Consider the following 6905-nt stretch of genomic DNA (forward strand, 5'->3'; position numbering starts at 1 on the left):
CCTATTCTCCAGTATCTGAAAAACAACAACCAGCAGGCATTTCACACCCCACCACCCCCAGGAGCCAACACACACATTCCTAACTTGCATTTATCGTGACTTAAAACAGTGATATTAATTGCTTCGTAATCAGCAATCTATTCTTAGGCATGGACGGGTAATCAATGCCCAGCCTTGCAATGTTGCATTCATTACGCATACCAAATTTGATACCCCAGCTCAGACACCAAAAGCGAATGCCAGCTGTAATTAATTATTATAAAAGAGAACTGTCAATTCTCATTAGCATTTTGCTGGCAAATGTAGCTTCTTGTAGTAGGCTTGGTCACTGGGAACAGCACCATCTTCCCACACTCGCAATAATAATCATCTCATTATGAAAACTGTCACCCAAGAATGAGATGATCGGGGATGCTGTCATCAGGAGAACTCTCCAGGTGAGGGTTGCCTCTACTACTTGGCTTGATTTTTATTTTTAAAAGAGTTAAAAAAAAATAAAGAACCCAAACCAGTTCTAGTTATATTTACTTCAAAAGAAGTAAGGCGTTTATGCGTTTTAAGGAAGTGTGGTCAGGTTTGCAGCCTTTCGTTACATTGTCACATGCAAATCAAACATAACTTAGTACTGTAGATAGCTTGGTAGATAGATAATGAAGCCATAAAGCAGATATGTGTCAACTATATCCTATGCTATTCTCTACAGATTTTCTTTAAAAACCTTTCATGGCATTTTGGGTGGTGTTTTCTTCAAAGGCTCCAATAATACTGTTATGAACACAATCCAGAACGTGCAATAAACCACCACAATTTTCCACTCCCACCACCACCACTCAGGAAATCAAATCTGGTAGGGTCAGCCATGATCTCAGCATTTAAATCTAGCCCACATCTTTAAAAATAAAGTAAAGGTCAAGCTCTGTCAACTTTGGAAGCTAAAAGGGAACATATATATAAAATAGGGTTTGCACTTTACCTCCTTGGATGTGGGATCAAAAATGGAAAATGCCAATTTTGTACAGTGCCCCCACGACTATGGAAACCTGGTGTATGCGAAACCTCTGCATTTAGAACTAGCCCACTGCTTTTCATAAATACTAAATTAGCTGCTGAACAAGCAAAAATAGGACCATATGGATAATTGGGTATATGCTTTATGCCCTTAGGCTTGGAAAGTAGTAAAATACATTGGGTTTGGCTGAAATATATAAGAGGATTTTGATGGTAAAGAGTCTAGCTTTTTTTTTTATAAAAAAAAGCAATTAAAATTTTTGAACTGTGGAACAGTGCAGATATTTTCCCCTTGGGAAGGTAAGAGGGATTTTTGGAATTTTAAGTTGTAAGGCGAGAGAGAGAGAGAGAGACAAGATTTGAAATTTAATCACGAAAACCAAGGGCTCTAAAGCAACCTAACCCCCAATGATGACTGTTCCGTTTTTTTCTGTCTTGCAGCATTATCCGGAAAACGCAGTACACAAATGCCTCATAGCGTAGCACAGTATTCAAATTGGAAGGAAAATGAATCACATGCTTTCATTCGAGGGCAATATTATCAGTCACTGTTGGAAGCATGTATTGTTATAACTGCAATAGATTGCTGAAGTGCCTATCCTTCATTTAAGTAGCTGCTACAGAATAGCCTATTGCTTGCAACAGTTAGGCACAATTACCAGGGAAAGATTGGTGCCTGCACAACATAAGAAAAGTTGTTGGAAAGTAACAAACTGTGGCAACAATCCTGCATGTAGCAATAAAACCCTGCGTACAGGATGGCTTCTCACGACACTCATAAGAAAATTTTCCAGCTGAATTTCAATATTCGTTACCACTTAAATATATGCAAGGAATTGGCTGTCGATAAGCTAAAAAGCCCTGGCTTTGCTTAAAATAATGGTAATAATTCTACACCTTGGATCACAAATGCAGTTGCACTTTTAAATGTGATTTAGGCGTGACAATTTGAGAAAGAATAAATATCCATCTCTAATTGCGAACTGCTGTGGAAACAGTTCATACAGGATCCACTGATTCAAATGACACATTTTGTGGTGTACTTACCCAACTCTCTTGTTAGGGCAAATACAGAAATCTTTCAAGTTCCTAAAACTTGACAGAAAAGTATGGGCTGAATTTATAGGATGTTATAAGTGACTTCTAGGAACACATTTCGAGTCTAACAAGATTGTGTTATGAAATCTATTTGACAGAATCATCTTTTACATATCCAGTCAAGGATAAAGCTCAATTAAGTTCGCTGTGGCTTACTTCCAATTAAGCGGGTTTAGGATTGGGCTATTTTCAAACAGATCCGAAAAACAAGGAAACCTATGAGGAAAGGGGCCTGGCAACCCACAATCTGACCACTGCCTTATTTATTCCCCTGCTTTCATATATTTGGAAAACAGAAAGATGAAGAAAGAAATATTTATCAATATATGGCTCATATTTTTTCTTTAAGGGAACAAGATGTAAAGCATGCAAACTTTTAAGAGTTGTTATCTGTTGAATACACCTTTTCATCATAGCTCACTGTCATCTGATGCTTTTGTTTTTGGGGGATAAACTCATTTTCCTCTCTCACCGCCCCACAACCCCAACACTTATATCTGACCGATTTAGAAATATTGTATTTCATTTCACATCAGAACGAAGACCCAGTGGAGTTGGGTTTAAGCCACCTCTCCCAGTCTTTTTGCTGTATTTTGAATCACATTTCCTCCCTGCACAAAAATCTTTATTCACAGAACTGAAAAAGCTACTCGGATTCAGAATGAACGGTGCACTTTTTTAGCAGCTTTGGCTCAGATGATCCATTAAAAAAGTAGTCTGTATTTAGCAAACATTCTATTTTCTTACTGCCTACCATCATTAAAAAAAAAAAAAAATTCCAGGGAAAGATCTCGTGCTGAGGATAGCCCTTTTTCGTAAATTGCAACAGTGAGGTTCTCTCCCTTCTTTAAATCTTGTGCCATCGATTCTGTGATTTTAAAATGAAATTCTAAGCTAGCAAAGGTCCAGGGCAGGAAGGTAACCGATTGAAGGTTTCCCTATGAAGCAGAATTTAATTAGATGGTTCAGAATTGAGGACACCCCACTAGCAGAACAATGGATTTCAGGGGAGACGGTGCCAGCCCAAGGAGTACATCTCTAGTTTCATTGCCTTGGCAGAAAAGATGCCTGGATCCCCGCCACCACCACTGAACATATTCGTTGTTTGATAATAAGAGGTCAATTGCCCTCTTTCCTAGAAACACCCCCTAGCACATTTCCGCCCTTTCGCCAAGATTGCAAATCTGGTCGCTTTCCCCACGGAAGACCCTCCCGGACGAACGGCAGAGGGCGCAGTTTCTATTCGTATCTAAGTTTGATCTCCTTTTCCCTCTTCTAAATATCTCTTAATTGGTTACTGCGGGGAGGAGGGGGGGGGTGGCGGAGAAGAGGAAACGCCAGAAAAGCACAATAATTCTGCTTGCTACGGAAATATGCATCTGAAGACGCTGCATTAAAAAAAAAAAGTACATGGGCAGATAGACAGATGAACACCCGTTTCCTCTGAGCAAACCACAGCGCTGCATCCAGATCCAGTGCCACCGGAGGCTCCCCACTTTCCATCCCTCCAACCCGGGATAGAAAATAATAATAATAAAAAGAATAGAGCATCCCCTTCAGGTAGCCCTTTGCACGGTGGAAGGGAAAGAGGAGGACGCAGCAGCCAGTTAGGTGGGAAAGTCCCAACAAACCTCGGATGGGATCTCGTGCCCCTGTGTTTGGCCAACAGAGAAGTTTCCCCCGGGCAAGCTGCGAAAGGGTCCTCGATCTTTTCCAGCTCTGGGATCTTAAGCAAGCGAGCCGAAGTGGGGAGAAACCTCGTTTTGGGGTGGGGAAGTTTACCCCTTCCTTCCTTCCTTCCTTCCTTCCTTCCTTCCTTCCTTCCTTCCTTCCTTCCTTCCTTCGCACAGCGCCGTCTGGAGGGCGGGCAACAGTTTTACTCACCGTGCGGGGCAATCGCTGCGCGCGTCGGGCAGGAGGAGAAGACGCCGAGGCCGAGGAACCGGGCGCCGCCTTCGCTCGGGACCCCCTTGGCGGGCGCAGGAGCCAACGAGGCTGTAGTGTCTCTCCGGCAGTGCAGGGACGCTGAGGGGGAAAAACGAGGGCTGCCCTCACTGGCCGCTCCTCCCGCGTGCCGCCGCCGCCGCCGCTCTCCCTTCGCAGGCGACGAGCTAACAAAGTTACACCTCACGCCCGCCAAAAAGAGAGACTTGCGCTAGCGAGGCAAGGGAAAGCAAAGCGAGCCTCGGGCTGAGGCTGGGCGCTCCCCGTGCGCGGCGCCCGGCGGGGATTAGCCACTCCTCTGGCGCGGCCACTTCGGAGCAGCAGCCCAGCTTGGCTAACAACGGGGCGGGAAATCCTGAGGCAGAGGGAGGGACCTGGCTCGGACAGAGGTGGCGGGAAGGGCGGCGCGGGAAGACGGCGTCCCTTCAGGCGTCCCGCTCCGCAGGGACTTTCCCGCCCTTCCCCGGCCGGCTTTCCCCTCAGGCCGCCGCACTTCTTGGCGTCAAACTTTTGGCGGGCAGGCGCGGGGCGCGCGCTGCTCGCCCGCCGGCCGCGGCGGCTCCAGGTGGCGCGGCTGCTCCCGTCGTGCTGGTGGCGGCGGCGGCTGTCGCTGCGGGACCCCCCCAGCTTTCATTTTATTTTCGGCCGCCGACGTTGAAGGTGCTCGGAAGGGACATAAATCACCGCAATTAGCCTTGGCGCCGACCAGAGCCTCCTCGCCTCTCCCAGGGCCCCGCTGCCGCCGCCGCTGCTTCCGGGGCGCGTCGCGGCGCTCCAGTCAGAAATGTCACTGCACATCAGCGTCGACGGCGAGACGCGGGGAAAAGTCCATCGGATGAAATATACATGCAACACACCCCTCCTCCTCCTCCTCCTCCTCTCTCTCTCTTTTGCAGGACTGCCAATTCTCCTTGGGTACTACTCCTACCGGCAGCTCCTGGGCGCTCTCCGCGGCCCCTGCAGTGGCGAAAAGAAGCTCGCAAACTTAAGGACAGGACGCGATCAATGCGAGAGGGAGGGCGAGCGGCGAGGAAGGCGCAGAAGGGGGGGCACCGCCGTTTCACTTAAAAGCAATCTCTTCCTGCAACTGGCAGCGACGAGAGAGATTGCGAACCTTATACCACCTCCGGACCTGAGCGCGCCGAGCGGTCCTAACGCCGATGGCATCACCAGCCGGCTCCGGCTCCGGCTCCAGCTCCCCTTTTTTTGCTTACCACCCACAGCGTCTCCGGCACCTACCACGCCCCTCGTTCTCTCGCTTTAACAATGCACAGGTGTTTTCTAACACACCCACCCCGTTACAGTCGTATCCATCTTATTAAGAATTAAGTCTGGTTGCTGCAAAGCTGGGTGGGTGGGATTTGTGGCCCTTGGGATGTTGTTGGACTCCAACTCCCATCAGCCCCCTAGCCAGCTCAGCCAATGGTCAAGGGGGTTGGGAGTTGCAGCCCAGCAACAACTGGAGGGGAGCAGGTCCCCCCCCACCTCTGGTGTAAATGGCACGTCACTTCCAGGTAAAGTTAGTGATTTCAAAAGGTTGAGGGAGTTGGGTAGGTTAGCCTGAGAAAGAGGAGATATGCTAGCCACCTTCAAATTTCAAAAACGGCCGTCACATGGAAGACTAAACATCAGAAAGGGCTTTCTGATAGAAGAGCTGTTGGACAGTGGGACAGATTTGCACCGGAGGTTTTAATGACAGATGGATGGCTGTCTGCCATTGATGCTATAATTGAGATTCCTGACCCCTGGGGTCCCTTCCAATTCTATGCAACCTGAATCTCGACCATGACCAGACCACACATGCACCACTCCTTGGTCATGTAGGTTCTTCATAGTTCCCTGGAGTATTTGAGGTGCTTCACACTTTGTTTTAAAAATCCTGGCACCTAAATGAATGCCCAGCACTGCCACTTGTGAATGGTGCACTCATGTATAAATCCCCAGGGTTTTCTGCATTTAACACTAGCAGTCGTCTGGAAAAGGTTTGGGCCACACCTTGCCTGTTTCCTTGCGCTGATGTATGTGTCTGCACCCTTTGTGACTGAGGGTGTCACATTGACATTTGCTCTGATTGGTTTTATGTGACGTGATGAAAATTTTTGAGGTGACAGCCTCCTTCATATAGTCCTGATTTTCCTCTAAAGAAATACAGTGGTGCCCCGCAAGACGAATGCCTCGCAAGACGAAAAAACCGCTAGACGAAGAGAATCACAGAATGGATTCTTTTCGTCTTGCAAGGCACCACTGTAGGTCGTGTAGGTGACAATAGAGAATAGCACAGCTGAAGTTAAGTTCTTTAATGTCCCTGTGATTTCACTGTGAGAGGACATGCCCAGCTCTTTAACTGAAACCAAAGGCACACCTATGCATTTCACTTTGGTGGCAGAGCCATAGCTCAATGGTTGTGCATACATTAAGCATTTTTCAGCATTCAAATTCCAAAAAATGAGGGGTGCTAAAAAGTTGTAACATGACTTGGGAACTCAAAAGCTGTGGTTAAATTAATACAATTTAGTTTTGTTTGGTAAGTGAATTGTGTGTAAAATTTCACAGAAATCTTTAAAAATGATAGCCATGTACTTGCAGTTATATTATATATTAATATGTATCATCATCATTATTGAGCATTACCTAATGTTTTCAAAAAGAAAAATTCAAATTATTTGGTTTTCCAATAGCAGTTTCTGTGCTTTCTCATCAAATGCAGACCTACCAAGCTAAATGTTGTCCAGTCGGAAAAATAAAAGCAGATTTGAATTTCTCACACTCTAAAACATATTTTTAAGACTGAAGAAATTTGCAAAAATAAAGTTATACCCTCTAAAATGACATGCCCTAAGCAGGAGTCTCAGATT

At 46.2% G+C, this 6905-nt stretch overlaps 1 protein-coding gene across 11 annotated transcripts in view; it reads right to left on the minus strand.

The window, feature by feature from the left end:
• NTNG1 (netrin G1) overlaps window positions 1-5632 on the minus strand; it is a 229726-nt gene extending 224094 nt beyond the window's left edge. For 2 of the 11 annotated variants that reach the window (XM_082227890.1, XM_082227886.1), the window contains exon 1: window positions 3991-5632. The gene's annotated coding sequence lies outside the window, so the exon portion shown is untranslated. Of the gene's footprint in view, window positions 1-3737; window positions 3820-3990 lie in introns of those variants that run through there. The other 9 variants (XM_082227895.1, XM_082227894.1, XM_082227888.1 and 6 more) reach the window with 7 other exon arrangements.
• Window positions 5633-6905: the final 1273 nt, after the last annotated feature.

Source organism: Podarcis vaucheri (genome assembly GCF_965113315.1).
Source record: "Podarcis vaucheri genome assembly, chromosome: 6".
Taxonomy (NCBI): domain Eukaryota; kingdom Metazoa; phylum Chordata; class Lepidosauria; order Squamata; family Lacertidae; genus Podarcis; species Podarcis vaucheri.